The sequence below is a fragment of the Condylostylus longicornis genome, unplaced genomic scaffold (assembly GCF_029603195.1).
Source record: "Condylostylus longicornis isolate FDR11 unplaced genomic scaffold, ASM2960319v2 ptg000079l, whole genome shotgun sequence".
NCBI lineage: Eukaryota > Metazoa > Arthropoda > Insecta > Diptera > Dolichopodidae > Condylostylus > Condylostylus longicornis.
In genome coordinates, this window is record NW_026578047.1 from 985,793 (window position 1) to 1,004,123 (window position 18,331).

Sequence of the window (18,331 nt, forward strand, 5' to 3'; positions counted from 1 at the left end):
CTATCTCTTCTAGTTTAGCCAGAAAACGCGTTTAAAGTTTTGCAAAAGATTTTTTTAAATATCTTCAAAAATATTTTTGTAACAGCCTATTATCATATATTGACAGAATCTGTGGACTCCCAGTGATCACAAAAAACACTTAGAATCGCTCTATCTCTTCTAGTTTAGCCAGAAAACGCGTTTAAAGTTTTGTAAAAGATTTTTTTAAATATCTCCAAAAATATTTTTGCTACAGCCTATTATCATATATTGACAGAATCTGTGGACTCCCAGTGATCACAAAAAACACTTAGAATCGCTCTATCTCTTCTAGTTTAGCCAGAAAACTCGTTTAAAGTTTTGCAAAAGATTTTTTTAAATATCTCCAAAAATATTTTTGCTACAGCCTATTATCATATATTGACGGAATCTGTGGATTCCCAATGATCACAAAAAACACTTAGAATCGCTCTATCTCTTCTAGTTTAGCCAGAAAACGCGTTTAAAGTTTTGCAAAAGATTTTTTTAAATATCTCCCAAAATATTTATGTTACAGCCTATTATCATATATTGACAGAATCTGTGGACTCCCAGTGATCACAAAAAACACTTAGAATCGCTCTATCTCTTCTAGTTTAGCCAGAAAACGCGTTTAAAGTTTTGCAAAAGATTTTTTTAAATATCTCCCAAAATATTTTTGTTACAGCATACTATCATATATTGGCAGAATCTGTGGATTCCCAGTGATCACAAAAACACTTAGAATCGCTCTATCTCTTCTAGTTTAGCCAGAAAACGCGTTTAAAGTTTTGCAAAAGATTTTTTTAAATATCTCCCAAAATATTTTTGTTACAGCATACTATCATATATTGGCAGAATCTGTGGATTCCCAGTGATCACAAAAAACACTTAGAATCGCTCTATCTCTTCTAGTTTAGCCAGAAAACGCGTTTAAAGTTTTCTAAAAGATTTTTTTAAATATCTCCAAAAATATTTTTGCTACAGCCTATTATCATATATTGACAAAATCTGTGGACTCCCAGTGATCACAAAAAACACTTAGAATCGCTCTATCTCTTCTAGTTTAGCCAGAAAACGCGTTTAAAGTTTTGCAAAAGATTTTTTTAAATATCTCCAAAAATATTTTTGCTACAGCCTATTATCATATATTGATAGAATCTGTGGACTCCCAGTGATCACAAAAAACACTTAGAATCGCTCTATCTCTTCTAGTTTAGCCAGAAAACGCGTTTAAAGTTTTGCAAAAGATTTTTTTAAATATCTTCAAAAATATTTTTGTAACAGCCTATTATCATATATTGACAGAATCTGTGGACTCCCAGTGATCACAAAAAACACTTAGAATCGCTCTATCTCTTCTAGTTTAGCCAGAAAACGCGTTTAAAGTTTTGCAAAAGATTTTTTTAAATATCTCCCAAAATATTTACGTTACAGCATACTATCATATATTGGCAGAATCTGTGGATTCCCAGTGATCACAAAAAACACTTAGAATCGCTCTATCTCTTCTACTTTGGCCAGAAAACGCGTTTAAAGTTTTGCAAAAGATTTTTTTAAATATCTCCAAAAATATTTTTGCTACAGCCTATTATCATATATTGACAGAATCTGTGGACTCCCAGTGATCACAAAAAACACTTAGAATCGCTCTATCTCTTCTAGTTTAGCCAGAAAACGCGTTTAAAGTTTTGTAAAAGATTTTTTTAAATATCTCCAAAAATATTTTTGCTACAGCCTATTATCATATATTGACAGAATCTGTGGACTCCCAGTGATCACAAAAAACACTTAGAATCGCTCTATCTCTTCTAGTTTAGCCAGAAAACTCGTTTAAAGTTTTGCAAAAGATTTTTTTAAATATCTCCAAAAATATTTTTGCTACAGCCTATTATCATATATTGACGGAATCTGTGGATTCCCAATGATCACAAAAAACACTTAGAATCGCTCTATCTCTTCTAGTTTAGCCAGAAAACGCGTTTAAAGTTTTGCAAAAGATTTTTTTAAATATCTCCAAAAATATTTTTGCTACAGCCTATTATCATATATTGACGGAATCTGTGGATTCCCAATGATCACAAAAAACACTTAGAATCGCTCTATCTCTTCTAGTTTAGCCAGAAAACGCGTTTAAAGTTTTGCAAAAGATTTTTTTAAATATCTCCAAAAATATTTTTGCTACAGCCTATTATCATATATTGGCGGAATCTGTGGATTCCCAGTGATCACAAAAAACACTTAGAATCGCTCTATCTCTTCTAGTTTAGCCAGAAAACGCGTTTAAAGTTTTGCAAAAGATTTTTTTAAATATCTCCAAAAATATTTTTGCTACAGCCTATTATCATATGTTGACAGAATCTGTGGACTCCCAGTGATCACAAAAAACACTTAGAATCGCTCTATCTCTTCTAGTTTAGCCAGAAAACGCGTTTAAAGTTTTGTAAAAGATTTTTTTAAATATCTCCAAGAATATTTTTGCAACAGCCTATTATCATATATTGACGGAATCTGTGGACTCCCAGTGATCACAAAAAACACTTAGAATCGCTCTATCTCTTCTAGTTTAGCCAGAAAACGCGTTTAAAGTTTTGCAAAAGATTTTTTTAAATATCTCCAAAAATATTTTTGCTACAGCCTATTATCATATATTGGCGGAATCTGTGGATTCCCAGTGATCACAAAAAACACTTAGAATCGCTCTATCTCTTCTAGTTTAGCCAGAAAACGCGTTTAAAGTTTTGCAAAAGATTTTTTTAAATATCTCCAAAAATATTTTTGCTACAGCCTATTATCATATATTGGCGGAATCTGTGGATTCCCAGTGATCACAAAAAACACTTAGAATCGCTCTATCTCTTCTAGTTTAGCCAGAAAACGCGTTTAAAGTTTTGCAAAAGATTTTTTAAATATCTCCAAAAATATTTTTGCTACAGCCTATTATCATATATTGACAGAATCTGTGGACTCCCAGTGATCACAAAAAACACTTAGAATCGCTCTAGTTTAGCCAGAAAACGCGTTTAAAGTTTTGTAAAAGATTTTTTTAAATATCTCCAAAAATATTTTTGCTACAGCCTATTATCATATATTGACAGAATCTGTGGACTCCCAGTGATCACAAAAAACACTTAGAATCGCTCTATCTCTTCTAGTTTAGCCAGAAAACGCGTTTAAAGTTTTGCAAAAGATTTTTTAAATATCTCCAAAAATATTTTTGCTACAGCCTATTATCATATATTGACAGAATCTGTGGACTCCCGGTGATCACAAAAAACACTTAGAATCGCTCTATCTCTTCTAGTTTAGCCAGAAAACGCGTTTAAAGTTTTGCAAAAGATTTTTTTAAATATCTCCAAAAATATTTTTGCTACAGCCTATTATCATATATTGGCGGAATCTGTGGATTCCCAGTGATCACAAAAAACACTTAGAATCGCTCTATCTCTTCTAGTTTAGCCAGAAAACGCGTTTAAAGTTTTGCAAAAGATTTTTTTAAATATCTCCAAAAATATTTTTGCTACAGCCTATTATCATATATTGACGGAATCTGTGGATTCCCAATGATCACAAAAAACACTTAGAATCGCTCTATCTCTTCTAGTTTAGCCAGAAAACGCGTTTAAAGTTTTGCAAAAGATTTTTTTAAATATCTCCAAAAATATTTTTGCTACAGCCTATTATCATATATTGGCGGAATCTGTGGATTCCCAGTGATCACAAAAAACACTTAGAATCGCTCTATCTCTTCTAGTTTAGCCAGAAAACGCGTTTAAAGTTTTGCAAAAGATTTTTTTAAATATCTCCAAAAATATTTTTGCTACAGCCTATTATCATATATTGACAGAATCTGTGGACTCCCAGTGATCACAAAAAACACTTAGAATCGCTCTATCTCTTCTAGTTTAGCCAGAAAACGCGTTTAAAGTTTTGTAAAAGATTTTTTTAAATATCTTCAAAAATATTTTTGTAACAGCCTATTATCATATATTGACAGAATCTGTGGACTCCCAGTGATCACAAAAAACACTTAGAATCGCTCTATCTCTTCTAGTTTAGCCAGAAAACGCGTTTAAAGTTTTGCAAAAGATTTTTTTAAATATCTCCCAAAATATTTTTGTTACAGCATACTATCATATATTGGCAGAATCTGTGGATTCCCAGTGATCACAAAAAACACTTAGAATCGCTCTATCTCTTCTAGTTTAGCCAGAAAACGCGTTTAAAGTTTTGCAAAAGATTTTTTTAAATATCTCCAAAAATATTTTTGCTACAGCCTATTATCATATATTGATAGAATCTGTGGACTCCCAGTGATCACAAAAAACACTTAGAATCGCTCTATCTCTTCTAGTTTAGCCAGAAAACGCGTTTAAAGTTTTGCAAAAGATTTTTTTAAATATCTTCAAAAATATTTTTGTAACAGCCTATTATCATATATTGACAGAATCTGTGGACTCCCAGTGATCACAAAAAACACTTAGAATCGCTCTATCTCTTCTAGTTTAGCCAGAAAACGCGTTTAAAGTTTTGCAAAAGATTTTTTTAAATATCTCCCAAAATATTTATGTTACAGCATACTATCATATATTGGCAGAATCTGTGGATTCCCAGTGATCACAAAAAACACTTAGAATCGCTCTATCTCTTCTACTTTGGCCAGAAAACGCGTTTAAAGTTTTGCAAAAGATTTTTTTAAATATCTCCAAAAATATTTTTGCTACAGCCTATTATCATATATTGACAGAATCTGTGGACTCCCAGTGATCACAAAAAACACTTAGAATCGCTCTATCTCTTCTAGTTTAGCCAGAAAACGCGTTTAAAGTTTTGTAAAAGATTTTTTTAAATATCTCCAAAAATATTTTTGCTACAGCCTATTATCATATATTGACAGAATCTGTGGACTCCCAGTGATCACAAAAAACACTTAGAATCGCTCTATCTCTTCTAGTTTAGCCAGAAAACTCGTTTAAAGTTTTGCAAAAGATTTTTTTAAATATCTCCAAAAATATTTTTGCTACAGCCTATTATCATATATTGACGGAATCTGTGGATTCCCAATGATCACAAAAAACACTTAGAATCGCTCTATCTCTTCTAGTTTAGCCAGAAAACGCGTTTAAAGTTTTGCAAAAGATTTTTTTAAATATCTTCAAAAATATTTTTGTAACAGCCTATTATCATATATTGACAGAATCTGTGGACTCCCAGTGATCACAAAAAACACTTAGAATCGCTCTATCTCTTCTAGTTTAGCCAGAAAACGCGTTTAAAGTTTTGCAAAAGATTTTTTTAAATATCTCCCAAAATATTTTTGTTACAGCATACTATCATATATTGGCAGAATCTGTGGATTCCCAGTGATCACAAAAAACACTTAGAATCGCTCTATCTCTTCTAGTTTAGCCAGAAAACGCGTTTAAAGTTTTGCAAAAGATTTTTTTAAATATCTTCAAAAATATTTTTGTAACAGCCTATTATCATATATTGACAGAATCTGTGGACTCCCAGTGATCACAAAAAACACTTAGAATCGCTCTATCTCTTCTAGTTTAGCCAGAAAACGCGTTTAAAGTTTTGCAAAAGATTTTTTTAAATATCTCCCAAAATATTTTTGTTACAGCATACTATCATATATTGGCAGAATCTGTGGATTCCCAGTGATCACAAAAAACACTTAGAATCGCTCTATCTCTTCTAGTTTAGCCAGAAAACGCGTTTAAAGTTTTGTAAAAGATTTTTTTAAATATCTCCAAAAATATTTTTGCTACAGCCTATTATCATATATTGACAAAATCTGTGGACTCCCAGTGATCACAAAAAACACTTAGAATCGCTCTATCTCTTCTAGTTTAGCCAGAAAACGCGTTTAAAGTTTTGCAAAAGATTTTTTTAAATATCTCCAAAAATATTTTTGCTACAGCCTATTATCATATATTGATAGAATCTGTGGACTCCCAGTGATCACAAAAAACACTTAGAATCGCTCTATCTCTTCTAGTTTAGCCAGAAAACGCGTTTAAAGTTTTGCAAAAGATTTTTTTAAATATCTTCAAAAATATTTTTGTAACAGCCTATTATCATATATTGACAGAATCTGTGGACTCCCAGTGATCACAAAAAACACTTAGAATCGCTCTATCTCTTCTAGTTTAGCCAGAAAACGCGTTTAAAGTTTTGCAAAAGATTTTTTTAAATATCTCCAAAAATATTTTTGCTACAGCCTATTATCATATATTGACAGAATCTGTGGACTCCCAGTGATCACAAAAAACACTTAGAATCGCTCTATCTCTTCTAGTTTAGCCAGAAAACGCGTTTAAAGTTTTGTAAAAGATTTTTTTAAATATCTCCAAAAATATTTTTGCTACAGCCTATTATCATATATTGACAGAATCTGTGGACTCCCAGTGATCACAAAAAACACTTAGAATCGCTCTATCTCTTCTAGTTTAGCCAGAAAACTCGTTTAAAGTTTTGCAAAAGATTTTTTTAAATATCTCCAAAAATATTTTTGCTACAGCCTATTATCATATATTGACGGAATCTGTGGATTCCCAATGATCACAAAAAACACTTAGAATCGCTCTATCTCTTCTAGTTTAGCCAGAAAACGCGTTTAAAGTTTTGCAAAAGATTTTTTTAAATATCTCCAAAAATATTTTTGCTACAGCCTATTATCATATATTGACGGAATCTGTGGATTCCCAATGATCACAAAAAACACTTAGAATCGCTCTATCTCTTCTAGTTTAGCCAGAAAACGCGTTTAAAGTTTTGCAAAAGATTTTTTTAAATATCTCCAAAAATATTTTTGCTACAGCCTATTATCATATATTGGCGGAATCTGTGGATTCCCAGTGATCACAAAAAACACTTAGAATCGCTCTATCTCTTCTAGTTTAGCCAGAAAACGCGTTTAAAGTTTTGCAAAAGATTTTTTTAAATATCTCCAAAAATATTTTTGCTACAGCCTATTATCATATGTTGACAGAATCTGTGGACTCCCAGTGATCACAAAAAACACTTAGAATCGCTCTATCTCTTCTAGTTTAGCCAGAAAACGCGTTTAAAGTTTTGTAAAAGATTTTTTTAAATATCTCCAAGAATATTTTTGCAACAGCCTATTATCATATATTGACGGAATCTGTGGACTCCCAGTGATCACAAAAAACACTTAGAATCGCTCTATCTCTTCTAGTTTAGCCAGAAAACGCGTTTAAAGTTTTGCAAAAGATTTTTTTAAATATCTCCAAAAATATTTTTGCTACAGCCTATTATCATATATTGGCGGAATCTGTGGATTCCCAGTGATCACAAAAAACACTTAGAATCGCTCTATCTCTTCTAGTTTAGCCAGAAAACGCGTTTAAAGTTTTGCAAAAGATTTTTTTAAATATCTCCAAAAATATTTTTGCTACAGCCTATTATCATATATTGGCGGAATCTGTGGATTCCCAGTGATCACAAAAAACACTTAGAATCGCTCTATCTCTTCTAGTTTAGCCAGAAAACGCGTTTAAAGTTTTGCAAAAGATTTTTTAAATATCTCCAAAAATATTTTTGCTACAGCCTATTATCATATATTGACAGAATCTGTGGACTCCCAGTGATCACAAAAAACACTTAGAATCGCTCTAGTTTAGCCAGAAAACGCGTTTAAAGTTTTGCAAAAGATTTTTTTAAATATCTCCAAAAATATTTTTGCTACAGCCTATTATCATATATTGACAGAATCTGTGGACTCCCAGTGATCACAAAAAACACTTAGAATCGCTCTATCTCTTCTAGTTTAGCCAGAAAACGCGTTTAAAGTTTTGCAAAAGATTTTTTAAATATCTCCAAAAATATTTTTGCTACAGCCCATTATCATATATTGACAGAATCTGTGGACTCCCGGTGATCACAAAAAACACTTAGAATCGCTCTATCTCTTCTAGTTTAGCCAGAAAACGCGTTTAAAGTTTTGCAAAAGATTTTTTTAAATATCTCCAAAAATATTTTTGCTACAGCCTATTATCATATATTGACAGAATCTGTGGACTCCCAGTGATCACAAAAAACACTTAGAATCGCTCTATCTCTTCTAGTTTAGCCAGAAAACGCGTTTAAAGTTTTGTAAAAGATTTTTTTAAATATCTCCAAAAATATTTTTGCAACAGCCTATTATCATATATTGACAGAATCTGTGGACTCCCAGTGATCACAAAAAACACTTAGAATCGCTCTATCTCTTCTAGTTTAGCCAGAAAACGCGTTTAAAGTTTTGCAAAAGATTTTTTTAAATATCTCCAAAAATATTTTTGCTACAGCCTATTATCATATATTGACGGAATCTGTGGATTCCAAATGATCACAAAAAACACTTAGAATCGCTCTATCTCTTCTAGTTTAGCCAGAAAACGCGTTTAAAGTTTTGCAAAAGATTTTTTTAAATATCTCCAAAAATATTTTTGCTACAGCCTATTATCATATATTGGCGGAATCTGTGGATTCCCAGTGATCACAAAAAACACTTAGAATCGCTCTATCTCTTCTAGTTTAGCCAGAAAACGCGTTTAAAGTTTTGCAAAAGATTTTTTTAAATATCTCCAAAAATATTTTTGCTACAGCCTATTATCATATATTGGCGGAATCTGTGGATTCCCAGTGATCACAAAAAACACTTAGAATCGCTCTATCTCTTCTAGTTTAGCCAGAAAACGCGTTTAAAGTTTTGCAAAAGATTTTTTTAAATATCTCCAAAAATATTTTTGCTACAGCCTATTATCATATGTTGACAGAATCTGTGGACTCCCAGTGATCACAAAAAACACTTAGAATCGCTCTATCTCTTCTAGTTTAGCCAGAAAACGCGTTTAAAGTTTTGCAAAAGATTTTTTTAAATATCTTCAAAAATATTTTTGTAACAGCCTATTATCATATATTGACAGAATCTGTGGACTCCCAATGATCACAAAAAACACTTAGAATCGCTCTATCTCTTCTAGTTTAGCCAGAAAACGCGTTTAAAGTTTTGCAAAAGATTTTTTTAAATATCTCCAAAAATATTTTTGCTACAGCCTATTATCATATATTGGCGGAATCTGTGGATTCCCAGTGATCACAAAAAACACTTAGAATCGCTCTATCTCTTCTAGTTTAGCCAGAAAACGCGTTTAAAGTTTTGCAAAAGATTTTTTAAATATCTCCAAAAATATTTTTGCTACAGCCTATTATCATATATTGACAGAATCTGTGGACTCCCAGTGATCACAAAAAACACTTAGAATCGCTCTAGTTTAGCCAGAAAACGCGTTTAAAGTTTTGTAAAAGATTTTTTTAAATATCTCCAAAAATATTTTTGCAACAGCCTATTATCATATATTGACAGAATCTGTGGACTCCCAGTGATCACAAAAAACACTTAGAATCGCTCTCCATATTTGTCCAAAATATCTCCAAAAATATTTTTGCTACAGCCTATTATCATATATTGACGGAATCTGTGGATTCCAAATGATCACAAAAAACACTTAGAATCGCTCTATCTCTTCTAGTTTAGCCAGAAAACGCGTTTAAAGTTTTGCAAAAGATTTTTTTAAATATCTCCAAAAATATTTTTGCTACAGCCTATTATCATATATTGGCGGAATCTGTGGATTCCCAGTGATCACAAAAAACACTTAGAATCGCTCTATCTCTTCTAGTTTAGCCAGAAAACGCGTTTAAAGTTTTGCAAAAGATTTTTTTAAATATCTCCAAAAATATTTTTGCTACAGCCTATTATCATATATTGGCGGAATCTGTGGATTCCCAGTGATCACAAAAAACACTTAGAATCGCTCTATCTCTTCTAGTTTAGCCAGAAAACGCGTTTAAAGTTTTGCAAAAGATTTTTTTAAATATCTCCAAAAATATTTTTGCTACAGCCTATTATCATATATTGACAGAATCTGTGGACTCCCAGTGATCACAAAAAACACTTAGAATCGCTCTATCTCTTCTAGTTTAGCCAGAAAACGCGTTTAAAGTTTTGCAAAAGATTTTTTTAAATATCTTCAAAAATATTTTTGTAACAGCCTATTATCATATATTGACAGAATCTGTGGACTCCCAATGATCACAAAAAACACTTAGAATCGCTCTATCTCTTCTAGTTTAGCCAGAAAACGCGTTTAAAGTTTTGCAAAAGATTTTTTTAAATATCTCCAAAAATATTTTTGCTACAGCCTATTATCATATATTGACGGAATCTGTGGATTCCCAATGATCACAAAAAACACTTAGAATCGCTCTATCTCTTCTAGTTTAGCCAGAAAACGCGTTTAAAGTTTTGCAAAAGATTTTTTTAAATATCTTCAAAAATATTTTTGTAACAGCCTATTATCATATATTGACAGAATCTGTGGACTCCCAGTGATCACAAAAAACACTTAGAATCGCTCTATCTCTTCTAGTTTAGCCAGAAAACGCGTTTAAAGTTTTGCAAAAGATTTTTTTAAATATCTCCAAAAATATTTTTGCTACAGCATACTATCATATATTGGCAGAATCTGTGGATTCCCAGTGATCACAAAAAACACTTAGAATCGCTCTATCTCTTCTAGTTTAGCCAGAAAACGCGTTTAAAGTTTTGCAAAAGATTTTTTTAAATATCTCCAAAAATATTTTTGCTACAGCCTATTATCATATATTGGCGGAATCTGTGGATTCCCAGTGATCACAAAAAACACTTAGAATCGCTCTATCTCTTCTAGTTTAGCCAGAAAACGCGTTTAAAGTTTTGCAAAAGATTTTTTTAAATATCTCCAAAAATATTTTTGCTGCAGCCTATTATCATATATTGGCGGAATCTGTGGATTCCCAGTGATCACAAAAAACACTTAGAATCGCTCTATCTCTTCTAGTTTAGCCAGAAAACGCGTTTAAAGTTTTGCAAAAGATTTTTTTAAATATCTCCAAAAATATTTTTGCTACAGCCTATTATCATATATTGACAGAATCTGTGGACTCCCAGTGATCACAAAAAACACTTAGAATCGCTCTAGTTTAGCCAGAAAACGCGTTTAAAGTTTTGCAAAAGATTTTTTTAAATATCTCCAAAAATATTTTTGCTACAGCCTATTATCATATATTGACGGAATCTGTGGATTCCCAATGATCACAAAAAACACTTAGAATCGCTCTATCTCTTCTAGTTTAGCCAGAAAACGCGTTTAAAGTTTTGCAAAAGATTTTTTTAAATATCTCCAAAAATATTTTTGCTACAGCCTATTATCATATATTGGCGGAATCTGTGGATTCCCAGTGATCACAAAAAATACTTAGAATCGCTCTATCTCTTCTAGTTTAGCCAGAAAACGCGTTTAAAGTTTTGCAAAAGATTTTTTTAAATATCTCCAAAAATATTTTTGCTACAGCCTATTATCATATATTGACAGAATCTGTGGACTCCCAGTGATCACAAAAAACACTTAGAATCGCTCTAGTTTAGCCAGAAAACGCGTTTAAAGTTTTGTAAAAGATTTTTTTAAATATCTCCAAAAATATTTTTGCAACAGCCTATTATCATATATTGACAGAATCTGTGGACTCCCAGTGATCACAAAAAACACTTAGAATCGCTCTATCTCTTCTAGTTTAGCCAGAAAACGCGTTTAAAGTTTTGCAAAAGATTTTTTAAATATCTCCAAAAATATTTTTGCTACAGCCTATTGTCATATATTGACAGAATCTGTGGACTCCCGGTGATCACAAAAAACACTTAGAATCGCTCTATCTCTTCTAGTTTAGCCAGAAAACGCGTTTAAAGTTTTGCAAAAGATTTTTTTAAATATCTCCAAAAATATTTTTGCTACAGCCTATTATCATATATTGACAGAATCTGTGGACTCCCAGTGATCACAAAAAACACTTAGAATCGCTCTATCTCTTCTAGTTTAGCCAGAAAACGCGTTTAAAGTTTTGTAAAAGATTTTTTTAAATATCTCCAAAAATATTTTTGCAACAGCCTATTATCATATATTGGCAGAATCTGTGGACTCCCAGTGATCACAAAAAACACTTAGAATCGCTCTATCTCTTCTAGTTTAGCCAGAAAACGCGTTTAAAGTTTTGCAAAAGATTTTTTTAAATATCTCCAAAAATATTTTTGCTACAGCCTATTATCATATATTGACGGAATCTGTGGATTCCCAATGATCACAAAAAACACTTAGAATCGCTCTATCTCTTCTAGTTTAGCCAGAAAACGCGTTTAAAGTTTTGCAAAAGATTTTTTTAAATATCTCCAAAAATATTTTTGCTACAGCCTATTATCATATATTGGCGGAATCTGTGGATTCCCAGTGATCACAAAAAACACTTAGAATCGCTCTATCTCTTCTAGTTTAGCCAGAAAACGCGTTTAAAGTTTTGCAAAAGATTTTTTTAAATATCTCCAAAAATATTTTTGCTACAGCCTATTATCATATATTGGCGGAATCTGTGGATTCCCAGTGATCACAAAAAACACTTAGAATCGCTCTATCTCTTCTAGTTTAGCCAGAAAACGCGTTTAAAGTTTTGCAAAAGATTTTTTTAAATATCTCCAAAAATATTTTTGCTACAGCCAATTATCATATGTTGACAGAATCTGTGGACTCCCAGTGATCACAAAAAACACTTAGGATCGCTCTATCTCTTCTAGTTTAGCCAGAAAACGCGTTTAAAGTTTTGTAAAAGATTTTTTTAAATATCTCCAAAAATATTTTTGCTACAGCCTATTATCATATATTGATAGAATCTGTGGACTCCCAGTGATCACAAAAAACACTTAGAATCGCTCTATCTCTTCTAGTTTAGCCAGAAAACGCGTTTAAAGTTTTGCAAAAGATTTTTTTAAATATCTTCAAAAATATTTTTGTAACAGCCTATTATCATATATTGACAGAATCTGTGGACTCCCAATGATCACAAAAAACACTTAGAATCGCTCTATCTCTTCTAGTTTAGCCAGAAAACGCGTTTAAAGTTTTGTAAAAGATTTTTTTAAATATCTCCAAGAATATTTTTGCAACAGCCTATTATCATATATTGACAGAATCTGTGGACTCCCAGTGATCACAAAAAACACTTAGAATCGCTCTATCTCTTCTAGTTTAGCCAGAAAACGCGTTTAAAGTTTTGCAAAAGATTTTTTTAAATATCTCCAAAAATATTTTTGCTACAGCTTAATATCATATGTTGACAGAATCTGTGGACTCCCAGTGATCACAAAAAACACTTAGAATCGCTCTATCTCTTCTAGTTTAGCCAGAAAGCGCGTTTTAAATTTTTGTAAAAGATTTTTTTAAATATCTCCAAAAATATTTTTGCTACAGCCTATTATCATATATTGACAAAATCTGTGGACTCCCAGTGATCACAAAAAACACGTAGAATCGCTCTATCTCTTCTAGTTTAGCCAGAAAACGCGTTTAAAGTTTTGCAAAAGATTTTTTTAAATATCTCCAAGAATATTTTTGCAACAGCCTATTATCATATATTGACAGAATCTGTGGACTCCCAGTGATCACAAAAAACACTTAGAATCGCTCTATCTCTTCTAGTTTAGCCAGAAAGCGCGTTTTAAATTTTTGTAAAAGATTTTTTTAAATATCTCCAAAAATATTTTTGCTACAGCCTATTATCATATATTGACAAAATCTGTGGACTCCCAGTGATCACAAAAAACACTTAGAATCGCTCTATCTCTTCTAGTTTAGCCAGAAAACGCGTTTAAAGTTTTGCAAAAGATTTTTTTAAATATCTCCAAGAATATTTTTGCAACAGCCTATTATCATATATTGACAGAATCTGTGGACTCCCAGTGATCACAAAAAACACTTAGAATCGCTCTATCTCTTCTAGTTTAGCCAGAAAACGCGTTTAAAGTTTTGCAAAAGATTTTTTTAAATATCTCCAAAAATATTTTTGCTACAGCCTATTATCATATATTGGCGGAATCTGTGGATTCCCAGTGATCACAAAAAACACTTAGAATCGCTCTATCTCTTCTAGTTTAGCCAGAAAACGCGTTTAAAGTTTTGCAAAAGATTTTTTTAAATATCTCCAAAAATATTTTTGCTACAGCCTATTATCATATATTGGCGGAATCTGTGGATTCAAAGTGATCACAAAAAACACTTAGAATCGCTCTATCTCTTCTAGTTTAGCCAGAAAACGCGTTTAAAGTTTTGCAAAAGATTTTTTTAAATATCTCCAAGAATATTTTTGCAACAGCCTATTATCATATATTGACAGAATCTGTGGACTCCCAGTGATCACAAAAAAACACTTAGAATCGCTCTATCTCTTCTAGTTTAGCCAGAAAACGCGTTTAAAGTTTTGCAAAAGATTTTTTTAAATATCTCCAAAAATATTTTTGCTACAGCCTACTATCATATATTGGCGGAATCTGTGGATTCCCAGTGATCACAAAAAACACTTAGAATCGCTCTATCTCTTCTAGTTTAGCCAGAAAAAGCGTTTAAAGTTTTGCAAAAGATTTTTTTAAATATCTCCAAAAATATTTTTGCTACAGCCTATTATCATATGTTGACAGAATCTGTGGACTCCCAGTGATCACAAAAAACACTTAGAATCGCTCTATCTCTTCTAGTTTAGCCAGAAAGCGCGTTTTAAATTTTTGTAAAAGATTTTTTTAAATATCTCCAAAAATATTTTTGCTACAGCCTATTATCATATATTGACAAAATCTGTGGACTCCCAGTGATCACAAAAAACACTTAGAATCGCTCTATCTCTTCTAGTTTAGCCAGAAAACGCGTTTAAAGTTTTGCAAAAGATTTTTTTAAATATCTCCAAGAATATTTTTGCAACAGCCTATTATCATATATTGACAGAATCTGTGGACTCCCAGTGATCACAAAAAACACTTAGAATCGCTCTATCTCTTCTAGTTTAGCCAGAAAACGCGTTTAAAGTTTTGCAAAAGATTTTTTTAAATATCTCCAAAAATATTTTTGCTACAGCCTATTATCATATATTGGCGGAATCTGTGGATTCCCAGTGATCACAAAAAACACTTAGAATCGCTCTATCTCTTCTAGTTTAGCCAGAAAACGCGTTTAAAGTTTTGCAAAAGATTTTTTTAAATATCTCCAAAAATATTTTTGCTACAGCCTATTATCATATATTGGCGGAATCTGTGGATTCAAAGTGATCACAAAAAACACTTAGAATCGCTCTATCTCTTCTAGTTTAGCCAGAAAACGCGTTTAAAGTTTTGCAAAAGATTTTTTTAAATATCTCCAAGAATATTTTTGCAACAGCCTATTATCATATATTGACAGAATCTGTGGACTCCCAGTGATCACAAAAAACACTTAGAATCGCTCTATCTCTTCTAGTTTAGCCAGAAAACGCGTTTAAAGTTTTGCAAAAGATTTTTTTAAATATCTCCAAAAATATTTTTGCTACAGCCTACTATCATATATTGGCGGAATCTGTGGATTCCCAGTGATCACAAAAAACACTTAGAATCGCTCTATCTCTTCTAGTTTAGCCAGAAAACGCGTTTAAAGTTTTGCAAAAGATTTTTTTAAATATCTCCAAAAATATTTTTGCTACAGCCTATTATCATATATTGACAGAATCTGTGGATTCCCGGTGATCACAAAAAACACTTAGAATCGCCCTATCTCTTCTAGTTTAGCCAGAAAACGCGTTTAAAGTTTTGCAAAAGATTTTTTTAAATATCTCCAAAAATATTTTTGCTACAGCCTATTATCATATATTGACGGAATCTGTGGATTCCCAATGATCACAAAAAACACTTAGAATCGCTCTATCTCTTCTAGTTTAGCCAGAAAACGCGTTTAAAGTTTTGCAAAAGATTTTTTTAAATATCTCCAAAAATATTTTTGCTACAGCCTATTATCATATATTGGCGGAATCTGTGGATTCCCAGTGATCACAAAAAACACTTAGAATCGCTCTATCTCTTCTAGTTTAACCAGAAAACGCGTTTAAAGTTTTGCAAAAGATTTTTTTAAATATCTCCAAAAATATTTTTGCTACAGCCTATTATCATATATTGGCGGAATCTGTGGATTCCCAGTGATCACAAAAAACACTTAGAATCGCTCTATCTCTTCTAGTTTAGCCAGAAAACGCGTTTAAAATTTTGCAAAAGATTTTTTTAAATATCTCCAAAAATATTTTTGCTACAGCCTATTATCATATGTTGACAGAATCTGTGGACTCCCAGTGATCACAAAAAACACTTAGAATCGCTCTATCTCTTCTAGTTTAGCCAGAAAACGCGTTTAAAGTTTTGTAAAAGATTTTTTTTAATATCTCCAAAAATATTTTTGCTACAGCCTATTATCATATATTGACAAAATCTGTGGACTCCCAGTGATCACAAAAAACACTTAGAATCGCTCTATCTCTTCTAGTTTAGCCAGAAAACGCGTTTAAAGTTTTGCAAAAGATTTTTTTAAATATCTCCAAAAATATTTTTGCTACAGCCTATTATCATATATTGATAGAATCTGTGGACTCCCAGTGATCACAAAAAACACTTAGAATCGCTCTATCTCTTCTAGTTTAGCCAGAAAACGCGTTTAAAGTTTTGCAAAAGATTTTTTTAAATATCTTCAAAAATATTTTTGTAACAGCCTATTATCATATATTGACAGAATCTGTGGACTCCCAGTGATCACAAAAAACACTTAGAATCGCTCTATCTCTTCTAGTTTAGCCAGAAAACGCGTTTAAAGTTTTGCAAAAGATTTTTTTAAATATCTCCAAAAATATTTTTCTACAGCCTATTATCATATATTGACGGAATCTGTGGATTCCCAATGATCACAAAAAACACTTAGAATCGCTCTATCTCTTCTAGTTTAGCCAGAAAACGCGTTTAAAGTTTTGCAAAAGATTTTTTTAAATATCTCCAAAAATATTTTTGCTACAGCCTATTATCATATATTGGCGGAATCTGTGGATTCCCAGTGATCACAAAAAACACTTAGAATCGCTCTATCTCTTCTAGTTTAGCCAGAAAACGCGTTTAAAGTTTTGCAAAAGATTTTTTTAAATATCTCCAAAAATATTTTTGCTACAGCCTATTATCATATATTGTCGGAATCTGTGGATTCCCAGTGATCACAAAAAACACTTAGAATCGCTCTATCTCTTCTAGTTTAGCCAGAAAACGCGTTTAAAGTTTTGCAAAAGATTTTTTTAAATATCTCCAAAAATATTTTTGCTACAGCCTATTATCATATATTGACAGAATATGTGGACTCCCGGTGATCACAAAAAACACTTAGAATCGCCCTATCTCTTCTAGTTTAGCCAGAAAACGCGTTTAAAGTTTTGCAAAAGATTTTTTTAAATATCTCCAAAAATATTTTTGCTACAGCCTATTATCATATATTGACGGAATCTGTGGATTCCCAATGATCACAAAAAACACTTAGAATCGCTCTATCTCTTCTAGTTTAGCCAGAAAACGCGTTTAAAGTTTTGCAAAAGATTTTTTTAAATATCTCCAAAAATATTTTTGCTACAGCCTATTATCATATATTGGCGGAATCTGTGGATTCCCAGTGATCACAAAAAACACTTAGAATCGCTCTATCTCTTCTAGTTTAACCAGAAAACGCGTTTAAAGTTTTGCAAAAGATTTTTTTAAATATCTCCAAAAATATTTTTGCTACAGCCTATTATCATATATTGGCGGAATCTGTGGATTCCCAGTGATCACAAAAAAACACTTAGAATCGCTCTATCTCTTCTAGTTTAGCCAGAAAACGCGTTTAAAGTTTTGCAAAAGATTTTTTTAAATATCTCCAAAAATATTTTTGCTACAGCCTATTATCATATGTTGACAGAATCTGTGGACTCCCAGTGATCACAAAAAACACTTAGAATCGCTCTATCTCTTCTAGTTTAGCCAGAAAACGCGTTTAAAGTTTTGCAAAAGATTTTTTTAAATATCTCCAAAAATATTTTTGCTACAGCCTATTATCATATATTGACGGAATCTGTGGATTCCCAATGATCACAAAAAACACTTAGAATCGCTCTATCTCTTCTAGTTTAGCCAGAAAACGCGTTTAAAGTTTTGCAAAAGATTTTTTTAAATATCTCCAAAAATATTTTTGCTACAGCCTATTATCATATATTGGCGGAATCTGTGGATTCCCAGTGATCACAAAAAACACTTAGAATCGCTCTATCTCTTCTAGTTTAACCAGAAAACGCGTTTAAAGTTTTGCAAAAGATTTTTTTAAATATCTCCAAAAATATTTTTGCTACAGCCTATTATCATATATTGGCGGAATCTGTGGATTCC